The sequence below is a fragment of the Leuresthes tenuis genome, unplaced genomic scaffold (assembly GCF_036924035.1).
Source record: "Leuresthes tenuis unplaced genomic scaffold, fLeuTen1.0.hap1 SCAF_6, whole genome shotgun sequence".
Classification (NCBI taxonomy): Eukaryota; Metazoa; Chordata; class Actinopteri; order Atheriniformes; family Atherinopsidae; genus Leuresthes; species Leuresthes tenuis.
In genome coordinates, this window is record NW_027325360.1 from 29197320 (window position 1) to 29223095 (window position 25776).

General features: G+C 43.2%; 7 non-coding genes across 7 annotated transcripts; 2 read left to right on the forward strand and 5 right to left on the reverse strand.

Annotated features, from left to right (window-relative positions):
* The first annotated feature begins 7444 nt into the window (after nt 1-7444).
* On the forward strand, nt 7445-7558 carry LOC140310535 (U5 spliceosomal RNA). The gene has a single exon (XR_011916594.1). It is a non-coding gene; the product is annotated as a U5 spliceosomal RNA (small nuclear RNA).
* A 308-nt stretch (nt 7559-7866) lies between these two features.
* Nucleotides 7867-8050, forward strand: LOC140310390 (U2 spliceosomal RNA). The gene has a single exon (XR_011916466.1). It is a non-coding gene; the product is annotated as a U2 spliceosomal RNA (small nuclear RNA).
* A 3252-nt stretch (nt 8051-11302) lies between these two features.
* LOC140310706 (U5 spliceosomal RNA) lies at nt 11303-11416 on the reverse strand. Its single transcript, XR_011916751.1, has one exon. It is a non-coding gene; the product is annotated as a U5 spliceosomal RNA (small nuclear RNA).
* An 8470-nt stretch (nt 11417-19886) lies between these two features.
* LOC140310518 (U2 spliceosomal RNA) lies at nt 19887-20077 on the reverse strand. The gene has a single exon (XR_011916578.1). It is a non-coding gene; the product is annotated as a U2 spliceosomal RNA (small nuclear RNA).
* A 619-nt stretch (nt 20078-20696) lies between these two features.
* Nucleotides 20697-20810, reverse strand: LOC140310503 (U5 spliceosomal RNA). The gene has a single exon (XR_011916565.1). It is a non-coding gene; the product is annotated as a U5 spliceosomal RNA (small nuclear RNA).
* A 2277-nt stretch (nt 20811-23087) lies between these two features.
* LOC140310378 (U2 spliceosomal RNA) lies at nt 23088-23271 on the reverse strand. Its single transcript, XR_011916455.1, has one exon. It is a non-coding gene; the product is annotated as a U2 spliceosomal RNA (small nuclear RNA).
* Nucleotides 23272-23579: 308 nt separating this feature from the next.
* Nucleotides 23580-23693, reverse strand: LOC140310494 (U5 spliceosomal RNA). Its single transcript, XR_011916557.1, has one exon. It is a non-coding gene; the product is annotated as a U5 spliceosomal RNA (small nuclear RNA).
* Between the last annotated feature and the right edge of the window lie 2083 nt (nt 23694-25776).

Consider the following 25776-nt stretch of genomic DNA (forward strand, 5'->3'; position numbering starts at 1 on the left):
GTGCAGCCACTCCTACAGCATCAAGCCCTGAGACTTCAGTAAGGACAGGGACGACGTCCAAATCCTCTTATAACCCCTTCACAGGTGATAACCTTTCGGCGCCCCCAGACCCATTCTCGCAGAGACAGGCAAGAGAACAGGCTCCACAGCACACGGTAAAACGAAAAGTCACACCACAGCCACGGAGGCAGGTCATGAGGGGAAGTGAGATTTCAGATTGTGAGGAGGAAGCAGAAGCAGCAGGGACAGCTTCTTTTCAAGGAAAGGGACAGTGGGAAGGTGAAAGACAAGAAGTACCAGTAAGTTTTAGCTTGGCAGGATCATGGAGGGAAGAGGAGGAAGATTCAGCCGTCAGGAAAGAGAGAGAGCTAGATGAGTTATGTCGGAGAGAGATAGAAGAGCTCTGTCAAAAAAGGGACGGACTGGTGAGAAGTGTAGAGAAAGGAATGAAGGTGGCAGAGGAACTGACAGATACGATAGGCAGAAGAGTTAGCCAGCGCCGACGTGGTGGGACAATCCTTCCGGTCACAATGTACCCACTAACAGCAGTACCAGGACAAGGTGACCAGTACCGACCATTCACTATAGGGGACATACAGGCCATAGTGGAGAAATTACCACCTGTAGCCGAGGGTGGAAATTTGTGGCTCAGCAAATTGGATTCTCTGACGGCAGGACAGAAATTGGCATTGGGGGACTTTAGAGCGATTGCAGGACGATGCATGACGGGTGGGGACATGAGAGACATTGAGACTATCGCCCACACAAACAGAATGACAGATGACACCCCCTTCACGCATCATAGCACTGAAATAGGGAAAGCAATGAGAGACAAATATCCACTACCTAACGCCACCGTAATGCCAAAGATGAGATGGGACCCCAAACAGAATCCCAGGGAGTATGTGGATCAGAGCAAGGATTTATGGTTGAAACACACAGGATGCCACCCAGGGAGAGCTGGAGCTCAGAGGGAGTGGTTTAGACAGGCTATACTGGATGGAGTGCCGGAGAATGTCAAAACAGCCATGGGTAATAACCCGGACATGCTCGGTAGTGAATCCCATGTCTGGGAGAAACACTTAATTCACCATCTCACCCGTGCACAAGATAATACACAGAAAGAACAGGATGACTTAAAAGAATTGCAGGTTCAGCTGTTAAAATTACAGTTAACGGAAGCTAGACAGAAATGTAATAATAAAAATAAAAAACAAAAAGGGGAAGCTGCGAAGGTCATGTTGGCTGCCGAGCCACCACAGGTTCCTGATTTATTTCCGGTCCCACCATGGGTACCGCAGCCCCCATCAGGCGGGAGAAGACATGGGGGAGGACCAATGCGGGGTGGAGGCTTTGGGGGAAGAGGTCGGGGACTAAGGGGCGGTACAGGAAGAGGACAGTCAGGGGAGACTCGTTGTTGTTATCTCTGTGGAGACCCTAATCATTGGATAAGAAGCTGCCCACATAATCCAAGAGCACAGAAAGGTGTGGATAGTGGTCCTCCTGGGAGAGGCAGGGGTCGCGGCTCCGGACCTCCTGTTACTGCACCTATGTATCCTCAGCAGCCTTGGGGAGCAGCTACTGCTGGTCAGTTCCCATTGTGGGACAATGGGGAGAACCCTGACCAGTCCGGTCAGTATTGACACACCCCACAGAGACTCTCAGACAGCATCACTACGGCAGAACCGATGCTGTCAGTTCAGATTGAGAAAAAAGATCTGCCTTTCTTGGTTGACACTGGAGCCACATGTTCCACATTGAAAGTTGTACCATCTGGTTCCCTGTCATCGCATACCATCACGCTTATGGGCTTCTCTGGGGAGAAAAAGACACTGCCGTTCACTAAGCCGCTACTCACCCAGGTGGGAAAACAGACTGTGACACATCCATTTGTACATTCACCTTCTGTACCGATGAACTTGCTGGGAAGAGATCTCCTGATAAAACTGGGGGCCACGATACTCTGCAGCGCCGATGGCCTGGTTGTTGTCATGCCTGATGGATCTCATTTGCCGTGCTCTGGACCGATGGAGAACATCACTGGTCAATATCTTGTGCAGCCAGTGAATGAACAATACGCGGACATATACTGGGGTCTATTACAGCCAGAAACATCTGAGCGGCGTGGTATCCTCTCGGCTTACCTCCAGTGGAAACCCTGGATTTCCCAACTCGAACCCTATGTCTCACCTCCCGATTCCCCCCATGTTACTCTATTTTATGATGGGTTACAGACAGATTGGTATCAGGAAAATTTAGTGGTTTACCTGCATTGACTTGGCTAATGCATTCTTTTGTCTTCCCTTGGCGGAAGACTGCAGGCACATTTTCTCGTTTTCGTATCAGCACAAGCAGCTACAGTACACCAGGCTGCCGCAAGGGTTCGCTTTGTCCCCAGGGATTTTTAACCAGGTTTTAAAAGATATCCTGAGTGATTGCCCACTACCAGAGCAGGTGACTCTCGTTCAGTATGTAGATGATTTGTTGTTGGCAGCGCCCACTGCGGCTCTGTGTTTGGAAGCAACTAAAAATGTCCTTTTACATCTTGCAAGAACAGGGTTCAAGGTCAGCAAAGCCAAACTTCAGGTTGCACGGCGGCAGGTAGCGTTTTTGGGCAGGCAAATTTCCCAAAAAGGAGCAGGGCTCTCCCCTCAGCACAGGTCTACTATTCTCCATCACTCTAAGCCAGTGAAGGTAAAGGACATGTTGTCTTTCTTAGGGTTGACGGGCTATAGTAGGACTTACATAGCCAATTACACCGGCTTAACTAGACCTCTGCGGGCCCTAGTGAAAGAACAAGGCATGCGCAACCTGTCAGCGACCCTGAATTGGACTCAGGAGGCGGAGGAAGCCTTTATTGCACTAAAACAGGCCCTCTCCACAGCAGCAGACCTAGCTATACCCGATTATAGCTTACCATTCTACTTGGATGTCTCTGGAACAGAACTTTGCACTAATGGCGTCCTGTTCCAGAGAAAAGGGGGTGAGAGAGTAGTACTAATGTATATCAGTGTGATGCTAGACAATATGGAAAAGCGCCATCCTATGTGTACACAACAGGCAGCAGGGATAGCGAAGCTCATTCAAAAAACTGCACACATTGTCATGGGACATCAACTGCACATTCTGACCACACATAGCGTTGTGGCCTATGTGAACTCACAGACTTTTACGCTGACTGCTCTGAGACAAAGACGACTGAGCAAAATTCTCGAGGCACCAAACCTGACTTTCACTCATGAAGGCATAAACATGGCAGATCAGCTAGGAACAGGTGAGCCACATGAGTGTACGGACAGAGTGCAGAAAGAGGAGAAAGTACGACTGGACCTACAAACAGAACCGATACCAGGGGCTAGAGAACTGTACACAGACGGTTGTTGCTTCAGGGATGAACGAGAAGGACTGAAAGCAGCATATGCAGTTGTAGAGGACGTGCAAGGGGAACTGATCACACGACAAACAGAGAGACTGGAAGGACAGCAGTCAGCACAAAGAGCAGAAGTACTGGCAGTAATAGCAGCACTGAGGCTAGGGGAAGGGCAGGAAGTAAACATTTACACAGATTCAGCCTATGCGGCAGGAGCAGTACATGTGGAACTGAAACAGTGGTTGAGGGCTGGATTTCTAACCGCAACAAATAAACCCATCAGACAGTGAAGAGCAAATTGGCTAAAATCTGTGCACAGACCAAAATGAATTGGCTAGATGCGTTGCCCTTAGCCTTAATGTCCATCAGGAGCTCTGTTAATCAGTCCACAAGGTTTACACCACATGAGCTCCAGACAGGGAGAGCTTTTCCTGGACCTCAATCTAAGTTGCCAGGAACAGGACATATTGAACAACACCTAACCCACAAAATGTATTTCCATGAACTCCAAAGTCTCGTTGCAGAATTTTCAAAGCAGGTGGCGAGTAGCAGAGGAGAGGGCCAACCAGCGCCGGCTCCAGAGGCTGAGTGGGTATTGCTGAGGGTCATCAAACGAAAGTGGTCGGAGCCAAGGTGGACAGGGCCCTATCAGGTGACCGAGAGGACCTCCCACGCAGTCCGAGTCAAAGGGAAAGGTGATACGTGGTTCCATTGGAGCCAGTGTGCGGCAGCCGAGGAACCTCAACGCTCCCTAGCAGCGACTCACCAGGCGCTGAAAGATTTGCACACTGTACCGGCTGGTACAGAGGAAAAGACCACCAACCAACAAGGGGCAGAATAATCCCCTGGTGGCATTTTGCAACGACATCATTTACGAGCAGGAAGGGTGTTAGACCCGGGCTCCAACTCAACCCTCATCTGGAAACGTCAGCCCTCACCTTCTTCATATTACCAGCGACTGACTTTCCTTAAAGAGCACCCGGAGTTGTGCTTCTTAGAAGAACGGGACCAGATGACGTCATCGCAGTTGAATTAGTTTATTTTGGATTTGTTATACTCATAATCGTGTTTGCTGGGGCTTTGCTTAAACTTGCTCTTACAGGTCATACCAAGTTATAATCATTGCAGTATCACCCTTATGATATCTTTTAATAATGTGTGCTATTTGCTAAGGAGTTGGGTAATGTTGGCAAACTATAAGGTTTAAAGCTCCTCTAGGGGTAACCCCGCCTAGAGCACCCTGATAGATAAGGTCTGAACCCTCCCGCTCCTGATATAGATGAAGACGATATCATCAGAATGTCAGAGATTGTGTGATCATCTTGTTGTTATCAAAAGGGGGCGTGAGGTTTTTCAATTTCTTTTTAGTCATGTATTGTTACTCAACTATTTGTGTGATCTCTTAATAGAGATCAAAAGGGGGTATTGTGAGTGAGGATAGCTGTATAAGGTGATATCCTGTATAACCGACTTGCTCATTTCTGTGCTTGCACAGCAGCCTGATAAGGAAATATCTCTGAGAACAACATGTTGTAAAACTAGGACCGCACCTACAACGGTCTTCTGAAAGTAACGCCTTATACCAGTACACACACGCACACACATAGAGGAAGAGATAAGATATTGACGCACACACATCCCATAAGGAGGAGACTGAATACAAGTGTATATAACACCACACCCCTAGACAACGACAGAGCTTTTCCGTACTTTGTGCTGTTCGCATGCATTGTACTGAACTGCTCTCCGCACTTTGCAAACTGCGCAAATAAAACTGTGATGATTCTTATATCGTCTCCTCTGTCTTCCTCCTTCACTGCATCAACGGACTCGGAAAGAGGCACAGGTTGACCTCAACACAAATTATGGTCGAACATTCACACCTACTTGCAGCCGAACACCTCCGCTCCCACTTTTGATGGTGTATAGTCGGGCTTTCGAGCCTTTTCTTCCCCGGTTTTTACAAATTATGGTTGGACATTCAGACCTTGCAGCCGAAAACCTCCGCTCCCTCTTTTGATCATACATTGTCAGGCATTCGCACCTACTTGCAGCCGAATACTTCCGCTCCACCTTTTAGTGATGTATGGTTGGCATTTGCACCTTTTCTTACCCTTTCTTACCCTACTGATTGCTTAAGATTAAGTTGTTTTTTCTCAAACTACAACATTTTTTTAATTGTTGAAACTTGATTTGAAGTGGATAAATAAGGAGGACAAACAGTTTTAAGTCAGGCTGATAGAAGGAATTAATTTTATAGCAAAATCTGTATTTCGTCATATGTCGAGAGATGCTTATTGCTGAAGAAGTTCTTTCTCATTCTACAAAGTACAACGTTGTTTATCGTTGAAACTTGATTAGACATGAATAAATATGAAGGACAAAGCAGTCTTAACTTGGTTAGAGTTAAGGAATTCGTTTTATAGGAGAATCCGAATTCGTGCAGAACTCGTAAAATAGAGCTTATTTTCGGATTCCTGAAGAATGAGTCTGGTTCTTTCTCATAATACAAAGTTTGTTGTTTATTGTTGAAACTTCATCAGAAGTGAAGAAATAAATGAATGCCTATCAACAAATGTGGGATCTAAACTCTAGTGCTTCTTCTAAAATAATTTCCTTTCTCAATTCAGAAATGTGTGTGTGTAAGTCACAACACCCGTGACACCAAAACGGCTTTCTTTTCTCTCTTTTCTCTACACTCTGCACTGTGAGCACACACACCAAATCAGAAAGGCTTTTTTCTCTCTTTTCTACATTATGGACTGTGGGGACACAAAACCGCTCTCTCTTTTTTTTTTTGATTGTGTGCCAGGGCGTTGTCTCACGTATTAGATTATGCTTACGATACGAATGGGTTTATCAGTCACATCAGAATCCATACATACTGATCCTCCCGTAATAAAATGGTTGGATCTTATGAAACACACTTTGTTTCTTGTGACAATCAAGTCAGCGAAACAGCGTATACACGTCAAGACACTGAATCAAGTTTGCCACAAGAACTCATAAGTTTGGCAGTATTGCTCTGCCGTCAGCAATCATACACCCATTTTATTTTCGTGAGACATGTGCAGGCACCTGTTCATCTACTGTTCTATCACTATGAATTAGTTTATCTATTATCAATAAGGATACTTCTACAACTACTCTATCAAAGTATGTCCGGACTTCTTACGTTGTCAGTTGCTATATATGAATAAGTGGGTAGCTACTGACAAGCATTAAGCATGTCACACAGCCCAAACATATAACATTTCAGGACACACCACACAGTTAACAACCACAGTGAAGTGTCAAAGCCCAAACATGTAATATTCAACAGCACACTTACACAACACATTCAAATCAAACAGTCAGACAACATACAAGAACATATACCCCAGCCGGCATTGCTCCCTGCCTATTTTCCTACAGCTCACTATGTGTGCGCACACCTTTATTCACAAACTCTTCAACTTATACTCTTTTACCAAAGCTGCTACAGCTCGATTGGCCGAATACCCTTAGATCCTATTTCGGTGAATTTGACATCTGCCTTACATGTAACAGATTAGCGGTTTAGCAGATTTAATTTAGTTTGAGTGAAGGAATTCATTTTATAGCAAAATCCGAAATCGTGAAGAACTCATGAAAGTAAGCTTATTCTCGGATTCCTGAAACTTTAGATTTGCTCTTTCTTTTACTGCAAAGTACAACGTTGTTTTTTTTTTTGTTTAAATCTTTCTAGACATGGTAAATATGAAGGACAAAGCAGTTTTAACATAGTTTGAGTGAAGGAATTCATTTTATAGATAAAATCCCAAGAGTCTGCTGAGAAAAGAGAGTGAATGCGAAGTAGACTTTAACACGGCTCTGGGAGCGAGCCGAGTGTGAACTAACCGGGAGAATTGCTTGAAAGAAACGCGACACCGAATGAGCGGTCAGAACAAAGCCTCAATACGGTGTTCCCGTGGTGTTTTTGTTGCTGCCTTGTCGATTGCACAGGGGCAAGCGTCTCAACCAAGCAAAGCTCACCATGGGGAAGGTGGCTATACCAACTAGCCTGATGCCCTGCTCCCGCAGTGACGGATAATCGTACTCTGGTTTCTCTTCATAACATACAAGTCTTTCGCCTTTTACTAAAGACTTCCGTGGAGAGCAGCACTAATGAGTTGTTTCTATTATTGGCAGGCTTTACCTTTGCGGGTGAAGCCCTTTCTGTCTGTGCAAAAGAAATCTTGCTACTTTGCAGAGTGACTTCTCTGAGTAGAGTCGCCTTACTTGTTGCGACTGTGCCGATGTTCGAAGCTGGAGTGCAAAGTTGTTGCTTGAATGGTGCTTGCTGGAGCATGCGGGAGTGCAAAGTTATACCATTTAAAAGGGCTGAAGAGTGCTCAGTGCAGCGGGTGGGCGGAGGTGCAACGTGACACTCTGGCCACCTATGGCCATAAAAAGAACACTGCTACAAGTGCGCATTGTGCCAGCAAGGGCCCTCGGACCTGAAACAGTGGACAGTTATCGCTTCTCGGCCTTTTGGCTAAGATCAAGTGTAGTATCTGTTCTTATCAGTTTAATATGTCCTCTATACGAGGACAACATATTAAATGGATTTTTAAGAATAGGAGTTGAAAAAGAAGCTTGCTCCGTTCACTCCAAGCCTCGACCCGGTACTGCAGTGCCGCTGGGAACGGTGCGCTCTCCTCTGCTCTTGTGAAAAAGCAAACAGCGGTGCAGGATGGAAGTTTCAGGGAGCCCAAGATGAAACTTTCTTTTAATCTGCTGAGAAAAGAGAGTGAATGCGAAGTGGACTTTAACACGGCTCTGGGAGCGAGCCGAGTGCGGGCTAACCGGGAGAATTGCTTGAAAGAAACGCGACACCGAATGAGTGGTCAGAACAAAGCCTCAATACGGTGTTCCCGTGGTGTTTGTGGCTGCCTTGTCTTTTGCACAGAGTAAAAGACAAGGCAGCCATCGAATAGATTGTTTCTACTTGGTCAGCCGAGGAGCGGGGGGGGGGGGGGGGGGGGGGGGGCAAGCGTCTCAACCAAGCAAAGCTCACCAAGTAGGAACAATCGGGCCCTTTTCGATGGCTGCAACACCTGAAAGAGATATTGATGCGAGACCCGATTAAATGCTTTTTCAAAGTCTAAATTTAAGATGACAAGCCGGGTGTTTCTGTCTCTAGCGTAATCAATGATGTCTCGAATCAGTACGAGGCTGTCGGTGAGTTGTCTCCCTGAGATGGCACAAGCTTGGTCTGGGTGAATTACCTCCTCTAAAACAGAGGACATCCGTGTCGCTAAAACCTTGCTAAAAAGTTTACAGTCAAAGTTTAAAAGTGTGATGGGCCTCCAATTCTTTAGGTCAGTCTTATCATTTTTTTTATAAAGTAGAGTCACTATTCCCACTCTAAAACTGTCAGGCAGTCGGTCGAGTTTTTCAAAATCTTTAAAAACATCTAAAATGTCTGATGATAAAAGATCCCAATAGGTCAGATAGAATTCTGCAGGAAGCCCGTCTAAACCCGGAGCTCGACTTCTCTTAAAACCTGTTAGGCATTTTTTTAACTCTAAAGCAGTAAAATTCTGTGTCAAGTGTGCATTCTCTTTTACGGTTTTGTCAACGAATTTTAAGATTTCTGCCGATGTTTCCAAGTGCACTGGTTTCTCTTTGTACATGTTACTATAAAAGGTATGTACAGTTTCAATCATCTCTTGTGTGGATTTTGTTAAAAACCCATCTTCTCTTTTTATATTTTGAATACACTCCTTTTTATTTATAACTTTCTTTCTTTTTCACCTTCCTCAATTTCCTGCTCCCTGCTTCTTACAAAAATTCCTTTACTCTTTATTTCTGCTGAAACTGACATTTCCTTTTTGACATCTTTGATTTCTTCTTTAAAGTCTATGCCACACTGATTTAGTTTAAAGTAGCGCTGTAAGCGTTTATGTAGTCCCATCATACATCTATTCTCTTTCCTTTTTTTACGTTTACCTTGCTGTTTAAAAAAAGTCTGGGTCGTTTCCTTCACCATTTCCCACCATTGTGCATGTGTTTCGTAGAGGTCTTGAAGGGTCTGCCACTCTTTATAACATTCCCTGTACTGACTGACTATGATTTCATCCTCCAACAGGGAACAGTTGAGTTTCCACAGACCACTTCCTACCGTCACACCAGAAGGGGGTGAAAGGGTGCAGGAGAGCATAAGGTGGTCTGAAAAGAAAACAGGGGTTAATCTAACATCAGTGGGTGGGCAATCTCTAGTAAAGAAATAATCAATGCGAGAGGCTCTGGTGCCATCATGACTAAACCAGGTGAAGCCCTCCTCTCTGGGATGCATGGTTTTAAAACAGTCAGTAAGCTTAAAATCCCTGCATATGCCCTGAAGTAAAATCGAAGTCTTATCCACTTTAAAATCTACCCCTGCTCTTTTTCTATCTTTCCTGCTCAAGATACAGTTAAAATCCCCTCGTACAACTAAAGGTACTTGCCCTAGCATGTAAAGCTGTATATCTTCTAAAAGGTCATACCTTTCATTTTTTCCATTGAAACCATAAATATTTAAGAGGTTAAAGTCTTGCCCCATAAAATTCAAGTGTGCTAAAAGTGCCCGTCCGTCTCTTACCACTGTGCTACCTTTCACCAGAACATGCGGATTTTTAATTAGAATGGCCACACCATCATTTTTATTTTGATTTGAGCCACTCCATATCGATAAATGGGGCCACATTTCCTCCCATTGTCTATGGTTTTTTAAAAAAGGTAGTCCACATTCTTGTATTAAAAACACATCTGATTTTATGGAGTCTAAGAAGGATAAAATACTCTGGGCTCTTGTCTTTGATTTCACACTTCTCACATTTAGTGTTGAGAAGGTGAGAACCATTAAAAGCATAAAGGAAAGTAGGTATGTCATTTTCGTTTTTCTAACTTATCAAAACAAATTACACACGTTTCTTGGGAAACTAGCTCTTCCTTCATTTCTTTAGGTGAAAAGTGAGTAGGGTGATCTATATTTCCTTTTCGGACTCTCGGTGTTGGCCTCTGACGCAATGTTGCATTTAACTTTGAGTCCCTGGGGGTTGATTGCAGAGCTGAAGTTAAAAAGGAGACCTCATTTGGTGAGTCGGAGGGGAAGACTCTAGGTTCTTCCACTGAAAAACTGTCTGAAAGGGACCTAACCCTTCCCCTCTTCTCTGATACCACTGGGGAATCAGAGGCTCAGATGCCGTCCTCTTCGGCTGTTGACCTTCGGGGAGGTGAGTATCTTCACTAGACTCACCTGTCTGCTCTTCCTCCTCATTTAGCGTAGCTCCACCCTCTGCCTGTGAATTCTCACAGACTTCAACACTGAGTGGTGAGGCCTCTACAGGCCCCTCCCCTTTTTGCTCCTCACTTCCAATCCAAGCTTTTGGCGGGAAGTTTGAATTTATTGGGTCAACCTCTTCACTTTGTTCACCAACTGCCACCTTTGGTCCTTCTCTTTGTTGGCTTGACTGTGGCTTTACCGTCTTTAATTTGTTGGCAAAAGATTTAGGGCAATCTCTGAAGAGGTGATTTAATTCTCCACAGAGATTACATTTCCTGCCATTTGGACACTCTCCAAAAGTTTGCCCAATTTCTCTGCTCTTCCCACATAACACCTTGGTACAAGCCTCAACCAGGTGCCCATGCTCACCACACTTGCGGCAGAACTTGGGCTGCCCCTGGTAGTGGATGTAACCTCGGTTTTCAAGGTGGCCAGAGTGTCGCCCACCCGCTGCACTGAGCACTCTTCAGCCCTTTTAAATGGTATAACTTTGCACTCCCGCACGCTCCAGCAAGCACCATTCAAGCAACAACTTTGCACTCCAGCTTCGAACATCGGCACAGTCGCAACAAGTAAGGCGACTCTACTCAGAGAAGTCACTCTGCACAGTAAGAAGATTTCTTTTGCACAGACAGAAAGGGCTTCACCCGCAAAGGTAAAGCCTGCCAAAAATAGAAACAACTCATTAGTGCTGCTCTCCACAGAAATCTTTAGTAAAAGGCGAAAGACTTGTACGTTATGAAGAGAAACCAGAGTGCGATTATCCGTCACTGCGGGAGCAGGGCATCAGGCTAGTTGGCATAGCCACCTTCCCCATGGTGAGCTTTGCTTGGTTGAGACGCTTGCTCCCCCCCCCCTTGCTCCTCGGCTGACCAACTAGGAACAATCGGGCCCTATTCGATGGCTGCCTTGTCTTTTACTCTGTGCAAAAGACAAGGCAGCAACAAAAACACCACGAGAATCCCGTATTGAGGCTTTGTTCTGATCGCTCATTCGGTGTCGCGTTTCTTTCAAGCAATTCTCCCGGTTAGCCCACACTCGGCTCGCTCCCATAGCCGCGTTAAAGTCTACTTCGCATTCACTCTCTTTTCTCAGCAGACTCTTGGGATTTTATCTATAAAATGAATTCCTTCACTCAAACTATGTGAAAACTGCTTTGTCCTTAATATTTACCATGTCTAGAAAGATTTAAACAAAAAAAACAACGTTGTACTTTGCAGTAAAAGAAAGAGCAAATCTAAAGTTTCAGGAATCCGAGAATAAGCTTACTTTCATGAGTTCTTCACGATTTCGGATTTTGCTATAAAATGAATTCCTTCACTCATACTAAATTAAAACTGCTAAACCGCTAATCTGTTATATGTAAGGCAGATGTCAAATTCACCGAAATAGGATCAAAGGGTATTCGGCCAATCGAGCTGTAGCAGCTTCGGTAAAAGAGTATAAGTTGAAGAGTTTGTGAATAAAGGTGTGCGCACACATAGTGTGCTGTACGAAAATAGGCAGGGAGCAATGCCGGCTGGGGTATATGTTCTTGTATGTTGTCTGACTGTTTGATTTGAATGTGTTGTGTAAGTGTCCTGTTGAATGTTACATGTTTGGGCTTTGACACGCTTCACTGTGGTTGTTAACTGTGTGGTGTGTCCTGAAATGTTATATGTTTGGGCTGTGTGACATGCTTAATGCTTGTCAGTAGCTACCCACTTATTCATATATAGCAACTGACAACATAAGAAGTCCGGACATACTTTGATAGTAGTTGTAGAAGTATCCTTATTGATAATAGATCACTAATTCATAGTGATAGAACAGTAGATGAACAGGTGCTTGCACGTCTCACGAAAATAAAATGGGTGTATGATTGCTGACGGCAGAGTAATACTGCCAAACTTATGAGTTCTTGTGGCAAACTTGATTCAGTGTCTTGACGTGTATACGCTGTTTCGCTGACTTGATTTTCACAAGAAACAAAGTGTGTTTGATAAGATCTGACCATTTTATTACGGGAGGATCAGTATGTATGGATTCTGATGTGACTGATAAACCCATTCGTATCTTAAGCATAATCTAATACGTGAGACAACACCCTGGCACACGATAAAAAAAAAAATAGAGAGAGAGCGGTTTTGTGTCCCCACAGTCCATAATGTAGAAAAGAGAGAAAAAAGCCTTTCTGATTTGGTGTGTGTGCTCATAGTGCAGAGTGTAGAGAAAAGAAAGCCGTTTTGGTGTCACGGGTGTTGTGACTTACACACACACATTTCTAAATTGAGAAAGGAAATTATTTTAGAGGAAGCACTAGAGTTTAGATCCCACATTTGTTGATAGGCATTCATTTATTTCTTCACTTCTGATGAAGTTTCAACAATAAACAACAAACTTTGTATTATGAGAAAGAACCAGACTCATTCTTCAGGAATCCGAAAATAAGCTCTATTTTATGAGTTATGCACGAATTCGGATTCTCCTATAAAACGAATTCATTCACTCAAACCAAGTTAAGACTGCTTTGTCCTTCATATTTATTCATGTCTAATCAAGTTTCAACGATAAACAACGTTGTACTTTGTAGAATGAGAAAGAACTTCTTCAGCAATAAGCATCTCTCGACATATGACGAAATACAGATTTTGCTATAAAATTAATTCCTTCTATCAGCCTGACTTAAAACTGTTTGCCCTCCTTATTTATCCACTTCAAATCAAGTTTCAACAATTAAAAAAAATTTGTAGTTTGAGAAAGAACAACTTAATCTTCAGCAATCAGTATAAAAAGAGGTGCAAATGCCAACCATACATACCTAAAAGGTGGAGCGGAAGTATTCGGCTGCAAGTAGGTGTGAATGTTCGACCATAATTTGTAAAAAGCGGGTAAGAAAAGGTTCGAATGCCCGACTATATATTAACAAAAGCGGGAGGAGAGGTCTTCGGATGAGAGTGGGTGAGAATTTCCAACCATAATCTATAAAATACGGTGAAAAAAAATTTGTGAATGCCTCATAGACCACTAAAAGCGGAAGTGTTCGGCTGCAAGAAGGTGTGAATGTCCGACTATATTTGGTGAAAAGCAGGTGAAGCAAGGTCTGAATGCCCAACCTTACATCATCAAAAGCGAGATCAGAGGTGTTTGGCTGCAAGAAGGCCATAGTTTGCCAAAAGCGGGTAAGGTGCGAATGACCGACTAAATATCAAAAAACGTGGGGGCGGAGGTCTTCGGATGCAAGTGGGTGTGAATATCCCACCATAAAAGTATGGTGGAGAGGAAGCTGTGAATGGCCGACCATAGTAAAAGGCGGGTGAGAGAAGGTGCGAATGTCAAACCATACATAATCAAAACAGGGAGCGGAGGTGTTCTGCTGTAAGAAGGTGTGAATGTCCAACCATAGTTGGTAAAAAGCGGGTAAGAAAAGGTTAAAATACCCGACTGTACACAATCAATAGCGGGAGCGGAGTTGTTCGGCTACTAAAAGGTGTGAAAGTCCGACCATGGTTTGTAAAAAGCGGGTAAGAAAAGGTGCGAATGCCCGACAATGTATGATCAAAAGAGGGAGTGGAGGTGTTCAGCTGCAAGACGGTCTGAATGTCCATCAATAATTGCTAGAAAACATGAAAGAAAATTTTCGAATATCAAACTGCACATGATCATAAGCGGGAGAGGAGGTGTTCAGCTGCAAGAAGGTGTGAATGTCTACCCATAATTACTGAAAAATGGGTAAGAAAAGGTGCGAATGCCTAACCATACATCATCAAAAGAGAGAGCGGAGGTGTTCCGCTGTAAGACGGTGTGAATGTCCGACCATAGATGGTAAAAAGCGGGTAAGAAAAGGTTAAATTACCCGACTGTACACATTCAAAAGAGGGAGCGGAGTTGTTCAGCTAAGAGAAGGTGTGAAAGTCCGACCTTGGTTTGTAAAAAGCGGGTAAGAAAAGGTTCGTATGCCCGAATATACACTATCAAAAGCGGAAGCGGAGGTGTTCGGCTGCAAGATATTGTGAACGTCTGGCCAAAATTTGTAAAAAGCAGTTAAGAAAAGGTTCGAATATCTAACCAAACATAATCAAAAGCGGGAGCAGAGCTGTTCGACTGGAAGTAGGTGTGAATGTCAGATCATAATTTGCAAAAAGCTGATGAGAAAGGGTGAGAATGCCCGACTATACACCATCAAATGCGGTAGCGGAGTTGTTCGGCTGTGAGTAGGTGTGAATCTCCAACCATAATTGCTGAAAAATGTGTTAGAAAAGGTAAAAATGCCGGTCTATACATAATCAAAATCGGGAGAGGTGGTGTTCAGCTGCAAGGTGTGAATGTCTGACTAAAGTTTGTAAAAACCGTGTAAGACAAGGGGCGAATGCCCGACAATGTATGATCAAAAGAGGGAGCGGAGGTTTTCGGCTGCAAGGTCTGAATGTCCAAACATAATTTGTAAAAATCGGGGAAGAAAAGGCTCGAAAGCCCAACTATACACCATCAAAAGCGGGAGCAGAGGTGTTCAGGTGCAAGAAGGTCTGAATGTCCGACCAATAATTACTGAAAAATGGGTAAGAAAAGGTGCGAATGCCAAATCATACATCATCAAAAGTAGGAGCGGATGTGTTCGGCTACAAGAAGGTTTGAATGTCCAACCATAGTAAGTAATAGGTGGGTAAGAAAAGGCTCGAATGCCCGACTATACACCATCAAAAGCGGAAGCGGAGGTGTTCGGTTGCAAGACGGTGTGAACGTCCAACCAAAGTTTGTAAAAAGCATTAAGAAAATGTTCAAATATCCAACCAAACATAATCAAAAGCGGGAGCAGAGCTGTTCGACTGCAAGTAGGTGTGAATGTCCAGCCATAATTACTCACAAACGGGTAAGAAAAGGTACTATTGCCAGACCATATATGATCAAAACAGAGAGCGGAGGTGGTTCAGCTGCAAGAAGGTTTGAATGTCCGACTAAAGTTTGTAAAAAGCGGGTAAGACAAGGTGTGAATGCCCGACAATGTATGATCAAAAGAGGAGCGGAGGTTTTCGGCTGCAAGAAGGTCTGAATGTCCACCCATAATTACTGAAAAATGGGTAAGAAAAGGTGCGAAAGCCCAACCGCACATGATCATAAGTGGATAAGAAGGTGTTCGACTGCAAGTAGGTGTGAATGTAAGATCATAATTTGTAAAAAGCGGGTAAGAAAAGGTAAGAATGCCCAACCATAAATTATCAAAAGTGGCAGCAGAGTTTCGGCTGGTATTTATCAATGTCTAGATAGATTTAAACAAAAAAAAACAACGTTGTACTTTGCAGTAAAAGAAAGAGCAAATCAAAAGTTTTAGGAATCCGAGAATAAGCTTATTTTCATGAGTTCTGCACGATTTCGGATTTTATGTATAAAATGAATTCATTCACTCAAACCAAGTTAAAACTGCTTTTTCCTTCATATTTATCAATGTCTAGATCGACTTCAACAAAGAACAACATTGTATTTTGCAGTAGAAGAAAGAGCAAAACTGAAGGATCAGGAATCCGAGAATAAGCTTCTTTTCATACGTTCTGCACGATTTCGGATTTTATGTATAAAATGAATTTCTTCACGCAAATTAAGTTAACACTGCTTTGTCCTTCATATGTACCCATTTCTACATATATTTCAAGCATAAACTTCCTCATACTACCCTGAATGAGAAAGAACCACACTTGTGATTAAGCCATACGCCCCTTTTGAGGAGTTCTGCATGATTTGGGATTTTATCTATAAAATCAATTGCTTCACTCAAACTATGTTAAAACGGCTTTTACCTTCATATTTATCAATGTCTCGATAGATTTAAACAAAAAAAACAACGTTGTACTTTGCAGTAAAAGAAAGAGCCAATCAAAAGTTTTAGGAATCCGAGAATAAGCTTATTTTCATGAGTTCTGCACGATTTCGGATTTTATGTATAAAATGAATTCATTCACTCAAACCAAGTTAAAACTGCTTTTTCCTTCATATTTATCAATGTCTAGATCGACTTCAACAAAGAACAACATTGTATTTTGCAGTAGAAGAAAGAGCAACACTGACGGATCAGGAATCCGAGAATAAGCTTATTTTCTTATGGGCAAGTGGGAACTGCTTTGTCCTTCATATTTATCAATGTGTAGATGGATTTCAACTTCTTCTACTGCAAAGTCCAATGTTTTTCTTTGTTGAAGTCGATCTAGACATTGATGAATATGGAAGGACAAAGCAGTTTTAACTTGGTTTGAGCAAAGCAATTAATTTTATAGCAAAATCCGAAATCGTGCAGAACTCATGAAAGCAGGCTTATACTCGGATTCCTGAAACTTTAGATTTGCTCTTTCTTTTACTGCAAAGTAAAACGTTGTTTTTTTTTTTAAATATTTCTAGACATGGTAAATATGAAGGACAAATCAGTTTTAACATAGTTTGAGTGAAGTAATGCATTTTATAAGCAAAATCCCAAATCATGCAGAACTCACGAAATGCTTTTTCTCGCTTTTCACTGCTTTTTACAAACTTTGGTCGGACGTTCACACCTTCTTGCATCCGAACACCTCCGCTTCCGCTTTTGATGATGTATATTCGGGCATTCGAACCTTTTTTTACCCGCTTTTTACAAACCATTGTCGGACTTTCACACCTTCTTGCAGCCGAACACCACCTCTCCCGCTTTTGATGATGTATGGTCCAGTATTCTTACCTTTTCTAACACATTTTTCAGCAATTATGGTCGGACATTCACACCTACTCACAGCTGGACACCTCTGCTCCCGCTTTTGATCATACAATGTCGGGACATCGCTCCTTGTCTTACCAGCTTTTTACAAACTTTAGTCGAACATTCACACCTTCTTGCAGCTGAACACCTCCGCTCCCGCTTTTGATGATGTATAGTCGGGCTTTCGAGCCTTTTCTTACCCGGTTTTTACAAATTATGGTTGGACATTCAGACCTTGCAGCCGAACACCTCCGCTCTCTCTTTTGATCATACATTGTTGGGCATTCGCACCTTGTCTTACCCGCTTTTTACAAACTATAGTCAGACATTCACACCTTGCAGCTGAACCTCCGCTCCCTGTTTTGATTATGTATGGTCTGGCAATACTACCTTTTCTTCCCCCGTTTGTGAGTAATTATGGCTGGACATTCACACCTACTTGCAGCCGAACACCACTTTTCCCGCTTTTGATGATGTATGATCCGGCATTCTAGTCTTTTCTAATACATTTTTCAGCAATTATGGTTTGACATTCACACCTACTCACAGCCGAACACTTCCGCTCCCGCATTTGATGGTGTATAGTCGGGCATTCTCACCCTTTCTCATCAGCTTTTTGCAAATTATGATCTGACATTCACACCTACTTGCAGTCGAACAGCTCTGCTCCCGCTTTTGATTATGTTTGGTTGGATATTCGAAACTTTTCTTCACTGCTTTTTACAAACTTTGGTCGGACGTTCACACCTTCTTGCAGCCGAACACCTCCGCTTCCGCTTTTGATGGTATATATTCGGGCATTCGAACCTTTTCTTACCCGCTTTTTACAAACCATGGTCGGACTTTCACACCTTCTTGTAGCCGAACAACTCCGCTCCCGCTATTGATTGTGTACAGTCGGGTATTTTAACCTTTTCTTACCCGCTTTTTACCAACTAATGTTGGACATTCACACCGTCTTACAGCGGAACACCTCCGCTCCCTCTTTTGATGGTGTATGTTCGGGCATTCGAACCTTTTCTTACCCGCATTTTACGAACTATGGTCGGACATTCAAACCTTCTTTTAGCCGAACACCTCCGCTCCCGCTTTTGATGATGTATAGTCGGGCTTTCGAGCCTTTTCTTCCCCGGTTTTTACAAAATTATTGTTGGACATTCAGACCTTCTTGCAGCCGAAAACCTCCGCTCCCTCTTTTGATCATACATTGTCGGGCATTCGCACCTTCTCTTACCCGCTTTTTACAAACCAGGGTCGGACTTTCACACCTTTTAGTAGCCGAACAACTCCGCTCCCGCTATTGATTGTGTACAGTCGGGTATTTTCACCTTTTCTTACCCGCTTTTTACCAACTATGGTCAGACATTCACACCTTCTTACAGTGGAACACCTCCGCTCCCTCTTTTGATGGTGTATGTTCGGGCATTCGAACCTTTTCTTACCCGCTTTTTACAAACTATGGTCGGACATTAAAACCTTCTTGTAGCCGAACACATCCACTCCTGCTTTTGATGATGTATGGTTGGGCATTCGTACCTTTTCTTACCCATTTTGCAGTAATTATGGGTGGACATTCACACCTTTTTGCATTTTAACACCTCCTCTCCCGCTTATGATCATGTGCGGTTTGATGTTCGAAAATTCTCTTCCATGTTTTCTAGCAATTATTGATGGACATTCAGACCTTCTTGCAGCTGAACACCTCCGCTCCAGCTGTTGATGGTGTATAGTCGGGCTTTCGAGCCTTTTCTTCCCCAATTTTTACAAATTATGGATGGACATTCAGACCTTCTTTCAGCCGAAAACCTCCGCTCCCTCTTTTGATGATACATTGTCGGGCATTCGCACCTTTTTTTACCCGCTTTTTACAATTCATGGTCGGACTTTCACACCTTTTAGTAGCGGAACAACTCTGCTCCCGCTATTGATTGTGTACAATAGGGTATTTTAACCTTTTCTTACCTGCTTTTTGCCAATTATGGTTGGACATTCACACCTTCTTACAGCGGAACACCTCCGCTCCCTCCTTTGATGGTGTATGTTCGGGCATTCGAACGTTTTCTTACCCGCTTTTTACAAACTATGGTCAGACATTCAAACCTTCTTGTAGCCGAACACATCCACTCCTGCTTTTGATGATGGGTATTCAAACCTACTTGTTGCCCGCTTTTCATTAATTATGGGTCGACATACACACCTTGTCGCAGCCAAACACCTCCGCTCCCTGTTAGGATCATGTATGGTTGGGCATTCATACCTTTTCTTACCCATTTTGCAGTAATTATGGGTGGACATTCACACCTTCTTGCATTTGAACACCTCCTCTCCCGCATGTGATCATGACCGCTCATTTGGTATGGCGTTTCTTTCAAGCAATTCTCCCGGTTAGCCCGCACTCGGCTCGCTCCCAGAGCCGTGTTAAAGTCTACTTCGCAATCACTCTCTTTTCTCAGCAGACTAAAAGAAAGTTTCATCTTGGGCTCCCTGAAACTTGCATCCTGCACAGCTGTTTGCTTTTTCACAAGAGTAGAGAAGAGCGCACCGTTCCCAGCGGCACTGCAGTACGGGGTCAATGCTTGGAGTGAACGGAGCAAGCTACTTTTTCAACTCCTATTGCTAAAAATCCATTTAATATGTAGTCCTCGTATAGAGGACATATCAGATATTAAACTGATAAGAACAGATACTACACTTGATCTTAGCCAAAAGGCCGAGAAGCGACAACTGTCCACTGGTTCACGTCCGAGGGCCCTTCCTGGCACAATGCGCATTTGGGAGTGGGGCGGCTGTAGCTCAGGAGGAAGAGCAGTCGCCCACCAATCGGAAGGTCGGTGGTTCGACTCATACATACATGTCGAAGCGTCCTTGGGCAAGACACTGAACCCCACGTTGCTCCCCCAGTGTATCATTGGGGGTATGAATGTGTGTGAATGCTTAGAAAGCACGTAGTTATATCCTAAGACGTGCTGTATGAATGTGTGTGAGTGGCGTGAATGCGGCATGTAGTGAAGCGCTTTGAGTGGTCAGCTAGACTAGAAAAGCGCTATACAAGTACAAGTCCATTTACCATTTACTTGTCCGCTAACACCCCTGTTCTTTTTATGGCCATAGGTGGCCAGAGTGTCACTTTGCACCTCCGCCCACCTGCTGCACTGAGCACTCTTCAGCCCTTTTAAATGGTATAACTTTGCACTCCCGCACGCTCCAGCAAGCACCATTCAAGCAACAACTTTGCACTCCAGCTTCGAACATCGGCACAGTCGCAACAAGTAAGGCGACTCTACTCACAGAAGTCACTCTGCATAGTAACAAGATTTCTTTTGCACAGACAGAAAGGGCTTCACCCGCAAAGGTAAAGCCTGCCAAAAATAGAAACAACTCATTAGTGCTGCTCTCCACAGAAGTCTTTAGTAAAAGGCGAAAGACTTGTACGTTATGAAGAGAAACCAGAGTACGATTATCCGTCACTGCGGGAGCAGGGCATCAGGCTAGTTGGCATAGCCACCTTCCCCATGGTGAGCTTTGCTTGGTTGAGACGCTTGCTCCCCCCCCCCCCCCCCCCCCCTTGCTCCTCGGCTGACCAACTAGGAACAATCGGGCCCTATTCGATGGCTGCCTTGTCTTTTACTCTGTGCAAAAGACAAGGCAGCAACAAAAACACCACGAGAATCCCGTATTGAGGCTTTGTTCTGACCGCTCATTCGGTGTCGCGTTTCTTTCAAGCAATTCTCCCGGTTAGCACTCGGCTCACTCCCAGAGCCGTGTTAAAGTCTACTTCGCATTCACTCTCTTTTCTCAGCAGACTCTTGGGATTTTATCAATAAAATTAATTCCTTCACTCAAACTATGTTAAAACTGCTTTGTCCTTCATATTTACCATGTCTTGAAAGATTTAAACAAAAAAAACAACGTTGTACTTTGCAGTAAAAGAAATAGCAAATCTAAAGTTTCAGGAATCCGAGAATAAGCTTACTTTCATGAGTTCTTCACGATTTCGGATTTTGCTATAAAATGAATTCCTTCACTCAAACTAAATTAAAACTGCTAAACCGCTAATCTGTTACATGTAAGGCAGATGTCAAATTCACCGAATTAGGATTATTCGGTAATCGGCCAATCGAGCTGTAGCAGCTTCGGTAAAAGAGTATAAGTTGAAGAGTTTGTGAATAAAGGTGTGCGCACACATAGTGAGCTGTAGGAAAATAGGCAGGGAGCAATGCCGGCTGGGGTATATGTTCTTGTATGTTGTCTGACTGTTTGATTTGAATGTGTTGTGTAAGTGTCCTGTTGAATGTTACATGTTTGGGCTTTGACACGCTTCACTGTGGTTGTTAACTGTGTGGTGTGTCCTGAAATGTTATATGTTTGGGCTGTGTGATATGCTTAATGCTTGTCAGTAGCTACCCACTTATTCATATATAGCAACTGACAACGTAAGAAGTCCGGACATACTTTGATAGAGTAGTTGTAGAAGTATCCTTATTGATAATAGATAAACTAATTCATAGTGATAGAACAGTAGATGAACAGGTGCCTGCACATGTCTCACGAAAATAAAATGGATGTATGATTGCTGACGGCAGAGCAATACTGCCAAACTTATGAGTTCTTGTGGCAAACTTGATTCAGTGTCTTGACGTGTATACGCTGTTTCGCTGACTTGATTGTCACAAGAAACAAAGTGTGTTTGATAAGATCCGACCATTTTATTACGGGAGGATCAGTATGTATGGATTCTGATGTGACTGATAAACCCATTCGTATCTTAAGCACAATCTAATACGTGAGACAACGCCCTGGCACACGATAAAAAAAAAAGAGAGAGCGGTTTTGTGTCCCCACAGTCCATAATGTAGAAAAGAGAGAAAAAACCCTTTCAGATTTGGTGTGTGTGCTCATAGTGCAGAGTGTAGAGAAAAGAAAGCCGTTTTGGTGTCACGGGTGTTGTGACTTACACACACACATTTCTAAATTGAGAAAGGAAATTATTTTAGAGGAAGCACTAGAGTTTAGATCCCACATTTGTTGATAGGCATTCATTTATTTCTTCACTTCTGATAAAAATGATAAGACTGACCTAAAGAATTGGAGGCCCATCACACTTTTAAACTTTGACTGTAAACTTTTTAGCAAGGTTTTAACGACACGGATGTCCTCTGTTTTAGAGGAGGTAATTCACCCAGACCAGGCTTGTGCCATCTCAGAGAGACAACTCACCGACAGCCTCGTACTGATTCGAGACATCATTGATTACGCTAGTGACAGAAACACCCGGCTTGTCATCTTAAATTTAGACTTTGAAAAAGCTTTTGATCGGGTCTCGCATCAATATCTCTTTCAGGTGTTGCAGCCATCGAATAGGGCCCGATTGTTCCTACTTGGTGAGATTTGCTTGGTTGAGACGCTTGCTCCCCCCCCTTGCTCCTCGGCTGACCAAGTAGGAACAATCGGGCCCTATTCTATGGCTGCCTTGACTTTTACTCTGTGCAAAAGACAAGGCAGCCACAAACACCACGGGAACACCGTATTGAGGCTTTGTTCTGACCACTAATTCGGTGTCGCGTTTCTTTCAAGCAATTCTCCCGGTTAGCCCACACTCGGCTCGCTCCCAGAGCTGTGTTAAAGTCTACTTCGCATTCACTCTCTTTTCTCAGCAGATTAAAAGAAAGTTTCATCTTGGGCTCCCTGAAACTTCCATCCTGCACCGCTGTTTGCTTTTTCACAAGAGGAGAGAAGAGCGCACCGTTCCCAGCGGCACTGCAGTACTGGGTCGATGCTTGGAGTGAACGGAGCAAGCTTCTTTTTCAACTCCTATTCTTAAAAATCCATTTAATATGTAGTCCTCGTATAGAGGACATGTTAAACTGATAAGAACAGATACTACACTTGATCTTAGCCAAAAGGCCGAGAAGCGATAACTGTCCACTGTTTCAGGTCCGAGGGCCCTTGCTGGCACAATGCGCACTTGTAGCAGTGTTCTTTTTATGGCCATAGGTGGCCAGAGTGTCACGTTGCACCTCCGCCCACCCGCTGCACTGAGCACTCTTCAGCCCTTTTAAATGGTATAACTTTGCACTCCCGCATGCTCCAGCAAGCACCATTCAAGCAACAACTTTGCACTCCAGCTTCGAACATCGGCACAATCGCAACAAGTAAGGCGACTCTACTCAGAGAAGTCACTCTGCACAGTAACAAGATTTCTTTTGCACAGACAGAAAGGGCTTCACCCGCAAAGGTAAAGCCTGCCAAAAATAGAAACAACTCATTAGTGCTGCTCTCCACGGAAGTCTTTAGTAAAAGGCGAAAGACTTGTATGTTATGAAGAGAAACCAGAGTACGATTATCCGTCACTGCGGGAGCAGGGCATCAGGCTAGTTGCCATAGCCACCTTCCCCATGGTGAGCGTTGCTTGGTTGAAACGCTTGCCCCTGTGCAATCGACAAGGCAGCAACAAAAACACCACGGGAACACCGTATTGAGGCTTTGTTCTGACCGCTCATTCGGTGTCGCGTTTCTTTCAAGCAATTCTCCCGGTTAGCCCACACTCGGCTCGCTCCCAGAGCCGTGTTAAAGTCTACTTCGCATTCACTCTCTTTTCTCAGCAGACTCTTGGGATTTTATCTATAAAATGAATTCCTTCACTCAAACTATGTTAAAACTGCTTTGTCCTTCATATTTACCATGTCTTGAAAGATTTAAACAAAAAAAAAACAACGTTGTACTTTGCAGTAAAAGAAAGAGCAAATCTAAAGTTTCAGGAATCCGAGAATAAGCTTACTTTCATGAGTTCTTCACGATTTCGGATTTTGCTATAAAATGAATTCCTTCACTCAAACTAAATTAAAACTGCTAAACCGCTAATCTGTTACATGTAAGGCAGATGTCAAATTCACCGAAATAGGATCTAAGGGTATTCGGCCAATCGAGCTGTAGCAGCTTTGGTAAAAGAGTATAAGTTGAAGAGTTTGTGAATAAAGGTGTGCGCACACATAGTGAGCTGTAGGAAAATAGGCAGGGAGCAATGCCGGCTGGGGTATATGTTCTTGTATGTTGTCTGACTGTTTGATTTGAATGTGTTGTGTAAGTGTCCTGTTGAATGTTACATGTTTGGGCTTTGACACTTCACTGTGGTTGTTAACTGTGTGGTGTGTCCTGAAATGTTATATGTTTGGGCTGTGTGACATGCTTAATGCTTGTCAGTAGCTACCCACTTATTCATATATAGCAACTGACAACATAAGAAGTCTGGACATACTTTGATAGTAGTTGTAGAAGTATCCTTATTGATAATAGATAAACTAATTCATAGTAATAGAACAGTAGATGAACAGGTGCCTGCACATGTCTCACGAAAATAAAATGGGTGTATGATTGCTGACGGCAGAGCAATACTGCCAAACTTATGAGTTCTTGTGGCAAACTTGATTCAGTGTCTTGACGTGTATACGCTGTTTCGCTGACTTGATTGTCACAAGAAACAAAGTGTGTTTGATAAGATCCGACCATTTTATTACGGGAGGATCAGTATGTATGGATTCTGATGTGACTGATAAACCCATTCGTATCTTAAGCATAATCTAATACGTGAGACAACGCCCTGGCACACAATCAAAAAAAAAAAGAGAGAGCGGTTTTGTGTCCCCACAGTCCATAATGTAGAAAAGAGAGAAAAAAGCCTTTCTGATTTGGTGTGTGTGCTCACAGTGCAGAGTGTAGAGAAAAGAGAGAAAAGAAAGCCGTTTTGGTGTCACGGGTGTTGTGACTTACACACACACATTTCTGAATTGAGAAAGGAAATTATTTTAGAGGAAGCACTAGAGTTTAGATCCCACATTTGTTGATAGGCATTCATTTATTTCTTCACTTCTGATGAAGTTTCAACAATAAACAACAAACTTTGTATTATGAGAAAGAACCAGACTCATTCTTCAGGAATCCGAAAATAAGCTCTATTTTACGAGTTATGCACGAATTCGGATTCTCCTATAAAACGAATTCCTTAACTCTAACCAAGTTAAGACTGCTTTGTCCTTCATATTTATTCATGTCTAATCAAGTTTCAACGATAAACAACGTTGTACTTTGTAGAATGAGAAAGAACTTCTTCAGCAATAAGCATCTCTCGACATATGACGAAATACAGATTTTGCTATAAAATTAATTCCTTCTATCAGCCTGACTTAAAACTGTTTGTCCTCCTTATTTATCCACTTCAAATCAAATTTCAACAATTAAAAAAATGTTGTAGTTTGAGAAAAAACAACTTAATCTTAAGCAATCAGTAGGGTAAGAAAGGGTAAGAAAAGGTGCAAATGCCAACCATACATTACTAAAAGGTGGAGCGGAAGTATTCGGCTGCAAGTAGGTGTGAATGCCTGACAATGTATGATCAAAAGAGGGAGCGGAGGTTTTCGGCTGCAA